This window comes from Passer domesticus, unplaced genomic scaffold (genome assembly GCF_036417665.1).
Source record: "Passer domesticus isolate bPasDom1 unplaced genomic scaffold, bPasDom1.hap1 HAP1_SCAFFOLD_44, whole genome shotgun sequence".
Classification (NCBI taxonomy): Eukaryota; Metazoa; Chordata; class Aves; order Passeriformes; family Passeridae; genus Passer; species Passer domesticus.
The window spans coordinates 378,768-389,864 of NW_026990160.1; the positions used below are offsets into that span (position 1 = coordinate 378,768).

Consider the following 11,097-nt stretch of genomic DNA (forward strand, 5'->3'; position numbering starts at 1 on the left):
AAGGCTTTGTGTGGCAGGCAGAGGCAGGCAGGAGGCAGAGCTGTCAGCAAAGGAAGGGGCCAGCCAGGTGGGGCAGCGGGGGATGAGGACAGCCTGCAGGGACAGAGGCCAGGACAGGGACACCGTAGGACAGCCTGGGCTGCACAGGGCACAGGGATGGGCAGCAGCTGCAAGGCCCTGACAGAGCCACCTTGGGCAGCACTTTGGCCATGGCTGCTGGCCCTGGGCCTGAGCCAGGAGGGGACAAGTGACCCTGGCAGGCCTGGGGCCTCATTGCCTCCTTGTCCCTGCTCATCAGCCTGGCAGGGGCCGCCCCATGGTCCTGCCCTTGGCATTGTCCATCCCCACATCCCAGAGCCCATCTGGGAACAGCCCTGAGCGAGGAGGGAGGGACAGGATCTGCCTGGCCAGGGGCTGGGGCTCAGGCCTTGGCCCTTTGCATTCCTGAAACACATCCAGGTTTGCTCAGCACCAGAGACACCTTTCCCTTGCTTGTCTGAAGCTGTCATCACTGCCTCCAGTGTTCTGCTCTATCTGGAACCTGGGGACACTTTCACATGAGTTTTATCCCTCAGTGGACCCCATTTAAACTACAAGAAATGTCTATGTTTCAGCTTAACTTGGAGTTCTTGAGAAGCTTTTTGAGCACACTCCAAGGGACTGAGTCTGATGCAAAGAGCACCAAAGCCCCAGAGGGTGATTAAAGTCCTGGTGCTGTGTCTGTGCTGCTGAGCTGGCCGGGCTCCTGGCCCAGAGGCAGCTCCTGGCAAGGGCAGCGCTGCAGAGAGACAGCTCTGGCCAGGAGCAGCTCCTGGGCACAGCCCAGCAGGGCTGGGGCACTGCCAGGGCAGCTCAGGGACACCAGCAGGGCACAGACAGAGCTGACAGGGGCTCAGCACTGGCAGGGGCTGGGGGATGTCCCAGAGGGGGCTGTGTCACAGCGGCACCTCTGTGGCTGTGTCCTAGAGGCACAGAGCAGCTGTGATGTCAGCAAGGGGCTGTGTGACAGCACAGAGTGGGCTGTGTGAGGTCACAGATTGGGCTATGACATCACAGAGTTTGTTGTGTGAGGTCATTGAGCAGCTACAGCATCATAGAGGGGATTCTCTGTGACATCCCAGAGCAGGCTGTGACATCATGGCATGGCAGTATGACATCATAAAACAGGCTGTGAGGTCAAAGTGTGTGCTGTGACATTAGAGAGTGGCAGTATGACATCACAGAGAGGGTTTTGTGACATCACTGAGGGTGTTGTGACATCACAGAACTGTCTGTGACATCATAGAGTAGGGTGTGAGGCCATGGAGCAGAGTCTGCCGTCATGGAGGGTGGCTCTGTGACATAAGAGAGTGGGTTGTGACATCACCAGGTGATGGAGCAACATCATAGAGCCAGGTGTGCAATCACAGAACAGACTGTGACATCACAGGGTGACTTTGTGACATCACCAAATCTTCTGTGACATCACAGAGCAGCTTTATGATATCACAGACTGATATCCCAGCACTGGCCCTGTGATACCATGAAGGGGCTTTGTGACATCACAGAGCAGCTGTGTGTGTCATCACTGAGTTGCCAGTAATTTCATAGAGTAGGCTCTGTGACATCATAGGCTGGACATCATAGAATGGATTCTGCCATCACAGGGTATCTGTGTCACATCACAGAGGGGTTGTGACATCATAGAATGGCTGTGTGACATCCAGGATAGGTTGTGTGATATCACAACATTATCTGTGACATCATAATGAGGGCTGTGACATCACAAATGGGCTGTGTGACATCACTGGGGTTTTGTGACATCACAGGGGTCTGTGTGACATCACAGGGGCTTTATGACATCACAGGGAATGTGTGACATCACAATGGGCCTGTGTGATGTCACAGGGGGTTGTGTGACATCACAGGGGCTGTGTGAGGTCACTGGGGAGGTCACTCTGCCCCAGCCCCCCTCACAGCTCCCCCAGAGCAGTCCAACCCTGCTCGTGCACAGCGGGGTCCCCTGTCCCCCCGGGTCCCCCCGCCCCTGGTGCCGCAGCCTCCCCCAGAGGATGTTCCACGAGATCGACCCCAGAGCCTGACACGGGGACGGGGGGCTGGGGCTGTGGGGGTGGGACAGGGGCACAGGGACCCCCCAGCAGTGTCTGTGTGTCCCCCAGGGCCAGAGCCTGGGCCAGGGCTCCTTCACCCTGTTACGAACGAGGGCTTGAGAACGCTGAAAAAATCCCTGGGAAAAGACCAGCAACAACTAGATTTAATATTAAGCGACAGCATCACAAAGTTCCTTGGCAAGAGTCACTCTGCTCCTGACTGGACACTTCAGGCACACCGGGGGAACAAAGCAACAACAAAACCAAACCAAATCCAGGCAAATAAAGCAGAAATGAACCAAGAACGGTCCCTGTGTATGTGTGTGTGTGTGACACAAGGACAGTGAGGACAAGGATAAAAGGAATATGATCTAAAAGCTGAACAGAGCTCAAACTTGACAGGACTTAACTAATACCTTAACCTTAACTTCTCCCGTAAACTTAACAATTTAGTATAAGAACAACAATTAACAGTCTTTAACCTCATTTATAACCTATGACTAAATAATTTAACAGTGGAATAACACTTAACAATAGTCATCTTAGCTAATAACTTAAATTAAACCTAACAAATTAGCAAAAGAGCAACTCTTCGAAGCAATTAACTTAGCTTAGACCTTGTGACTTAACCTCACCTACAGGCCTGACTGACTCAGCTATGCAAGGCACTCCAACCCCTCCGAGAGCAGCATTTCTGCCACATTTCCCCAGCACAGGCACTCCTGTGTGCACACAGACACAAAGAGTCAGTGCAAGGCTCCTGTGAGAAATTCCCCTGAGGGCAGGAAATGCTCCCTGTGGATGCTTTGGCATCTCCCCAGCGGGTGAAGGGTTGAGCCTGGAGGAGTGGGGGGATCGGCCCAGGCTCCCTCGTTGTTCAGGATCCCCGAGTGCAGCAAACGGGAGAGTTCCCGGCTGGGAGAGGCCCCACTCAGAGGGAGTCGCTGGCCCAGGAGAGCTCCAAGGGGCTCCTTTTGGAGCGCTGTTTGTAGGGCCCCAAGAGAGGGGCTGCAGTCACAGCAATGGTTCATCCTGGCCGCACTTGGCATCAACAGCTTTCTTTGGCACTGTGAGAACAGGGATGTTGTGCCACTGAGGGAACACAAACAGTTCCCAGGGCTGCTCCTACAGAAACCAGGAGCTGGTTGGGCACAGCAGTGCCTGGAGCAGACAGTGTTTGTGCTGAGCTGCAGAGGAGCTGAGCCCAGGGGCTGTTGGCCAAGGCCGAGGCCCAAGGAGCATTTCTGAGCTGGCAGGGCGGCCTGAGAAGGAGAGGGGGGAATGCAGCAGCACAGGGCCCATGGAGCCAAGGGACCATGGTGACACTGTGGGGCCCTGTGAGACCAAGGGACCATTGTGACACTGTGAGACCCTATAGTGCCAAAGGTCCATTGTGACATTGCAAGGCCTCATGGCACAATGGAGAGACCATTAAGAGACTTCACAGCCTCATGGAACCAAGGGGCCATTGTGACACACAATGGAGTCAGGGGATCATGGAGACCATTGTGACACTATGAGGCCCCATGGAATAAGCAAAGCATTGTGACTCTGAGAGGCCTCATGGAACCAGTGAGACCATTGTGACACTGGGGGTCCCCACAGAACCAAGAGGACCATTGTGATGTTGTGGGGCCTTGTGAAAGCAAGAGGCCTTTGTGACACTGCAGGGCTGCATGGAGCCAAAGGTTCATTGTGACATTGTGGGGCCTGGTGTCATCAGTGGTCCATTGTGACTCTGTGGAGGCAAAGGAGACCATTGTGACACTGCAAAACCCCGTAGTCCAAAGGTCCATTGTAACACTGCAGTCTCATGGAATAGAGGAGTCACGTGTCATTGTGGGGCCTGGGGAACCACAGAGACCATTGTGACACTGCAAGGCTGCAGCGGCTACGACTGCCTCTGGGTCCCCGGCTGCTGCGGGCAGTGCCACCGGCAGTACCGAAGCGGGAAGGGCACTCTCCCGCGGAGAGACTTCCTGGGGAGAGTGCTTAAGGCGAGATGCCTTTAGGAGAGCGAGAATTCCCGGAGCTGTTTGGAGAGAAGTCGGGCTGCGTCTCGCAGGAGAAAGACAGGACCGCGCGGACAGGGAAAAGGGAGGTGTTTATTGAAGGAGCGTCGGGCGCGGACAAAAATGCTTGCCCGGCAAGGCTTTATAAACAGGATACATTAACCAATCTAAATTTTTGAGAGGAGGGAATAACGCGTAACAAGCATCTCAGATCTCCAGTGGGAATAAACTGAGGGTTGAACCCTGACCTTCGGTCCAATCGCCCAGTGTCCTGGACAGAAGATTCTAGATGGAAAGGCATGGACTCTGAATAACGGACAGGCAGCCAGGGAGGTATTAGAAGAGATAAAAGTGTAACTGACAGGACAATCAAGAAGAGGGAGAGAGAGAGAGAGCCCGGGCAGAACCATAAACAGAATGGGGGGTACAGGAATAAACCAACTTAAAACTAATGCACCCCTACACAAGGCCTTATGGAATTGTTGGGACCATTGTGACATTCGGGGCCTTCTGCAACCCAGGAGCCATTGTGACATTGTGTGACCTCATTGAACCAAAGCACCATTGTAACACTGCAGGACCCCATGGAATCAAATCACCATTAGGACACTGTGGGGCCCTGTGGAACCAAGGGGACCATGGTGATACTGCAGGGCCTCTTAAAACCACGGCAACACAGAAGAGGTCTGGCTGGTTTGGCCTCCCATGGACTGCCTGACTGGTCCAACTGACCATGGCATGTTGAAGGCCTCTTCTCTTCTGCTGTTGAAACACTGGTGCTCCATACTTTCTTTCATATGGAAAAGATCTGTCCTTCTCCTGCAGGCATCCATGGCCAGAATTGGGATTTCATCTCCAGATTTCCTTATATCTAGGGATTATTCCCATAGGAATATTGCCAGGACAAGACTGGCTGACAACGGTTTCATGAGGGTCACCTCTCATCTGTCCCCAAAACACTGGGGAAGGCTCAGTGCTTTCCTTCTTGTGGAAAGAACTGTCCTTCTACAGGTGCCCATGGCCAAGATTGGGCTTCCACCTTCAAAATTCCCTAAATTCAAAGACTGCTCCCAGACAAAATCTGCCATTCCTGACAAGTCTGGCAGGCATTGGCCTAGTGAGACTCTCACCTGCCCTCCAAACACTGGGGCTCTGCCCTTCCCTTCCTATGGAAAAGAACTTGCCTTTTCCAGGTGCCCATGGTCAGAACTGGGATTCACCTCCAACATTGCCTATTGTGAGAGACTGCAGGAGATTATTGGCGCAAAACATTTCATGTGTCGGGGAGTCTTGTTTAAACTGTGTTCCCTTGGACGAGGACACGAGGCTTGACTCCATTTTCATCAGAAGGCTGATTTGTTATGTTATATATTATACTAAAATACTACATTACAACTATACTAAAAAGAACAGAGAGAAGAAGATCAGAAGGCTACAAAGACAAGAATAGAATAGGAATGAATAACAAAAATCTTGTGACTGCTCACAGCCTTGGCACAGGTGGCTGTGATTGGTCACTGATTGAAAACAATCCACATGAACCAATGGAAGATGCACCCGTGGCATTCCACAGCAGCAGATAGCCATTGTTTACATTTCTTTCCTGAGGCACTCAGCTCCTCAGGACAGGAAAAATCCTAGCAGAGGCTTTTTCACTAAAATATCATGGCAACATCTCACCCTTTTAAATTTATTAAATTAAATAGAAAAAGAAATGTTTGCAATCTCTTCTACTGGGGCCTTGCATAAGAGAGAACAACACCTCTTGAGGTTCATCTGTTGCCAATCAAAATCTCAATCATCTGCTGATGTGGAATGTTCAGGGAAATTCTTCACCTGTAGAACATTCAGGGAAATTCTTCACTTATCAAACATCAAATTCTATCATATCACTAAAACAATCTTAAAAAATAAGAAAATTCAAAACTCATGTAAAGAAAGTTCATTGTTTCGAGTCCAAACAGCTGAGTTTCAGGACAGAGTCCATGGACTGAAGATGTTCTTCTTTGACATCTCTGGAAGTCCCCTTTGGTCCTGAAACAGGCTTGCAGAATTCTGAAACAAAGAACTGCTAAAGAAAACAAGAATTATCAAAAATCCATTGACAGTCATGAAACAATTCAGAGAGAAAATTCTGGAATGCCCTGGCCACAGCCCTTCATTGAACCACTTGGGCTGAGGCTAATTTTTGACTTTTCAATGCTTTTGAGCTGCTAGCTCTTTCCACTTTTCTGTATTTTTTTTTTTTTTTCAAAAGAAGAAGAACAGCAGCAGAGGGTCTCTAGAACCCTTGGGTGGCCCTGGTCCTGTTGGATGGACCAGAGAACCCAGACCTGGCTCACAGAATGGTGGCCCAGGTCCCTGTGGGGAAAGCAAGGTCCCCAAACCCAGCACTGGACGGGGCGATGGCCCCGGCCCAGGGAAATGAGCCAAACGGCCCAGAACCAGCCTGTGAGGCGGGCTCTGTGTGCTCAGAACATGGCAGGACCATGCTGCCAGCGTCTTCAGAGCAGAAATGACCCAATGCTTCCTCCCCCCAGCAGCACCACCGGTGCACACCGGCAGCTCGGGAAGAGAAGCATTCTCAGGAATTGTCATCCCAGATGTGAGGGTTTCTTGTCCCCAGAGCAAGCGAGCAATGCTTGCTTTGCTCTGTGTCTCTTGCTCCTGCAATGCAAATGCCACTTCTCCTGCATTCTGCCCCTCGGCACCACCATCCCCACTGGGCTGGGGACCAGAGGCAGATGCCACAGGAGCCAACTCCCCCACACCGCTGGGGCGCTCGGGGGAAGGCAGGCACCCCAACCCCCGGGGAGAAGCCCCCGACCACGCGCGAAATGACCCACGAACCACACTGATTTTGAACACAGCCAGCCGAACTGCTCCTGCAGTCAGCTGGAGGGCCGTGCCTCCTCCACGGAAGGACAGGCTCTTCGCAGGGTCTGATGCGAATGACGGAGCTTCGGAAACCAGCGGGACAACTGGGGTGGGTGGTTCGGGCAGCACGGGCGCTGGTGTCGGCTCTTGAGGCGGTCCCGTGGGCTCAGCACCATTCTCGGCATGCTCTTGCACTGCAATCGGGTTGGCAGGGAGCGGCGGGACAGGCGGGGGCGGCGGGCTCGGAGCGGGGTCGGCCCGTGCCGGCGCCGCCTGCACCATTGCGAATTCATTTGCTGGCTGGGATGCAGAGGGAGAAGGCACGGAGGCAGCTCCTGCAGCTCCCGGGGACAGCAGCACAGCCGGGGAATCACTGTTGTTGATCGCGTTGCCTGGCAACACGGGCGGATCGGCGGGAGGCGGTTCCGGGTGCCGCGGTGCAGGCGCAGTCATCAGAGCCAGCGGAGCCGCTGCAAGAGGCCGCGGGCGGAGCCGGCTGAGGCGGAGCCGTGGGGTCCGGTGCCTCCCGCGGGGCTGGCTGAGGCGGGATCGGATCCGCCCCCTCCCGGGGTGGGGGGAGCGGAGAGTTCCGCGACGAAGCGGGCGGGGCCGGCCCGGAAAGCGGCGGGCTTGGCTCCCCATCCTCCCCAAGAGAAGGAGCTGGGGGGAAGGCAGCTCTGTCTGCTCCGAGGGAGCAGAGAAAAACTTTTGCTCAGCTGTGGGCAATGCGGGGGGGCTGCAAACCCGCGGTTCGTCTTCTTTGAGAGGCTTCTCTCATGCCGAATCTGGTGGGTACGGAGCGCGGCCGCGCCACCGAGCCATGATGTCCCCTGCAGCCCATCCCCATTTCAAAATAAAGACATAAATCCGTATGTGCACTGCATACACCGCTGGGGGTGCAACACCCTGGTCCACTGTCCACCTAAAAGCAGCGTTCATGAACTCCCAAAAATCCAAATCAAGGGAGTATACGACATCTGCAACAAATCTATGAAATTTTGCCCATCTGAAAAACTCATAACACCGTCTCTCCCACAATGAGTAACTCCGGCCTCGCGTCCCCATCTGTACCAGAATTTAATAACTTTCTTCTCTGACGCAGTAAACGGAACCTGAGCTTCCGATTTTTCCAACTTTCCTCCCACCTTTTGCGAATGGCAGGATTTTCAGGAAAGGAAAAAATAACAGTACCTTTAGACAGTGTCCTTGTGGATCCAGCTGTGCAGCTCTGCTGCTCTGCGGTCTCTGGACACAATGTCCAGGAAAGTCCAACAGGTTCTCCTGTTTGCCTTGGCTGTGAACTCTGCCGATCTTCAGGGTCTCGTTTCTTCAGCTCCAGGCTGGACTCCGTGGTCACTCTTGGGGTGACCATCAGTTTCACACGTCCAGCGGTCACCAATTCTTGTTTCGGCAAGAACCCCTTGTGTGAGGACACGAGGCTTGACTCCATTTTCATCAGAAGGCTGATTTATTATGTTATATATTATACTAAAATACTACATTACAACTATACTAAAAAGAACAGAGAGAAGAAGATCAGAAGGCTACAAAGACAAGAATAGAACAGGAATCAATAACAAAAATCTTGTGACTGCTCACAGCCTTGGCACAGGTGGCTGTGATTGGTCACTGATTGAAAACAATCCACATGAACCAATGGAAGATGCACCTGTGGCATTCCACAGCAGCAGATAGTTATTGTTTACATTATTTTCCTGAGGCCCTCAGCTCCTCAGGACAGGAAAAATCCTAGCAGAGGCTTTTTCACTAAAATATCATGGCAACACCCTTCCAACCCCATCTCACCCTTGTGGCTGTGGAATGGAGTGAGTTTGGCCTGGGATTGAGTTTTTTTGAGGAGGGAACAAGCAATTTGAGGAGGGACTGAGCCTTTATGGGTTAAAATTCAGTTGTTTTCAGTGGTATTTGAGTGGTTTTGAGGCGACAGATTGATACCTCTTGGATTTTGGAGGGCAAAGAGAAGAAGAAGAGAAAAAAATTAAAGCCAAACCAAAAGGACAAGCAGGCAGGTGTGTTCCCAACAGGGATCACAGGGAATGTGGGTCACCAGGGCTGTGCCCAGCGTGGCTCCTGCAGTGGGGGATGGAGCTGGAGCAGCGCACGAAGCTCTTCCCGCACTCGGGGCACTCGCAGGGCTTCCCTCACCGGTGCCTCTGTTGGTGTCGGGTCAAGTGAGAGCTGCTGGAGAAGCTCTTCCCACACTGGGGACACTCGTAGGGCCTCTCCCCAGTGTGGATGCGCCGGTGCCTGACGAGGGTGGAGTTGTGCCTGAATCCCTTCCCGCAGTCGGGGCAGCAGAAGGGCCTCTCCTCTGTGTGACTCTGATAGTGCTGGAAAAGATGGGAGCGGATCCGAAACCCCTTCCCACACTTGGAACATTCGTAGGGCCTCTCCCCAGAGTGGATCTTTTGGTGGACAATCAGGCTGGAACACTGGCTGAAGCTCTACCCGCATTCCCCACACTCGTGGGGCCTCTCCCCAGTGTGGATGCGCCGGTGCAGGACAAGATGGGAGTTTCGCCTGAAGCCCTGCCCGCAGTCGGGGCAGCGGAAGGGCCTCTCCTCTGTGTGCGTGCGCTGGTGCACGAGGAGATTTGAGCTGGTCTTAAACCTCTTCCTGCACTGATCACACTCGTAGGGCCGTTCCCCAGTGTGGCTCCTCTGGTGGATGATCAGTTCGGAGTTCCACCTGAAGCTCTTCCCACACTCCTCGCACTTGTGGGGCTTCTCCCCATCAGGAACCTCCTCATGGACCACCAGCTCCGAGCTCTGGCTCCATCTCCGGCCGCCTTCCCGGCCCAGGCTGGCTCTTTCCCCCTCAGATCCCCGCCATCTGCGTTTGCAGCCCCTCCTCGTGCGGCATCTCCGGGGCTTTTCCTCCCCGTTGGGTTCCTGCGCCGTGGAGCCGCTCAAAACGGCCTCTGCCACGAGGTTCTGCTGTGCTGGGCTGGGAGATGGAGCAGGAGAGAGGGGGAAAGGGGCACTGACTTCCTCCTCACCTGACTCTGTGTCCCAGGGCATCTTCCTCTTCCTCACAGCCTCACAAGAAGTGACAATGGGAAATCCTGGTTTGGGGAAAACTAGGGATGAGAACGTTGACTGTGAAGGCCCCACTGCCCAAGTCCATCTCTACAAGCCACCAGCGACCTAGGCTCCAGAAAACCTTCCAAACACCAAGATTCAGCCCTGAAAAACCCTCCCCAGGAGTTCCCCACCCCTGCTCCCTCCCCTCTGCTGTTCAGGGTTCCCCCTGTCCCAGCTGCTGGGGTCACGCTTGCATTGGGGGTCCCCCTTCTCCTCGGTGCCCGCCCTCCCCAGCCTGCTGGCAGTCCCAGCAATCCCAAAAGCTGCCCCCTCTTCGCTCCCCATTCAGGGATGCCGGGGCTTTTTGGGCTCCCTTTTGGGCTCCCTTCTCCCCTCATGCTCTGCTCCGGGCTGCAGGGGCTCCAAGGAGTCCCCCCTGCCCCTCTCCAGCCTCTGCAGGCTCCCGCCCATGGCGGCGCTCCCCCCTCTCTGGGCTCCCCACTTTGGGCTCCTGGGGGACACAGGGCTCTGCTCCTCCAGGCTGCCTCTGCCGCCAGCCGCCACCGCCACCCCCCGATGTCCCCCCGAGGGGCCTTTTCCGCTCAGCCTTGCACTTCTTCCTTCTCCAAACATCCCCCCAAAAAACCCAACTGGGAGCAACTGGGAGTTACTGGGAACATGCTGGTGGTCACTGGAAACAACTGGGCTTCTACTGGGATCAACTGGGATCACGCTGGAGGTGACTGGGATCATCCTGGCACTGAGTGCCACTGCACTGAGGCTGACTGGGAGTGCTTGGCAGCAAATGGGATCATACTGGGGAATAATGGGAGGGACTGGCAACATGCTGGAGGGAACTGGGATGCACTGGGAAATACTGGGAGTGACTGGAACCAAAGGGAGGGTGAAAGAGAGCCACTGGAACCATGTGGAGCTCAACTGGTTCATACTGGCAGGGACTGGGAGCACACTGGGCTCATCTCTGGATCATACTGGGAGGGACTGGACTAATACTGGGAGAAGCTGAGAGCGACTGGAAACACACCCTGCACATCATCCCCCATACTGGGCCTG

General features: G+C 54.2%; 1 pseudogene; it reads right to left on the reverse strand.

Moving 5' to 3' along the window:
• Positions 1–10,188, reverse strand: part of LOC135292683 (zinc finger protein 850-like) — a 276,851-nt pseudogene extending 266,663 nt beyond the window's left edge.
• Positions 10,189–11,097: the final 909 nt, after the last annotated feature.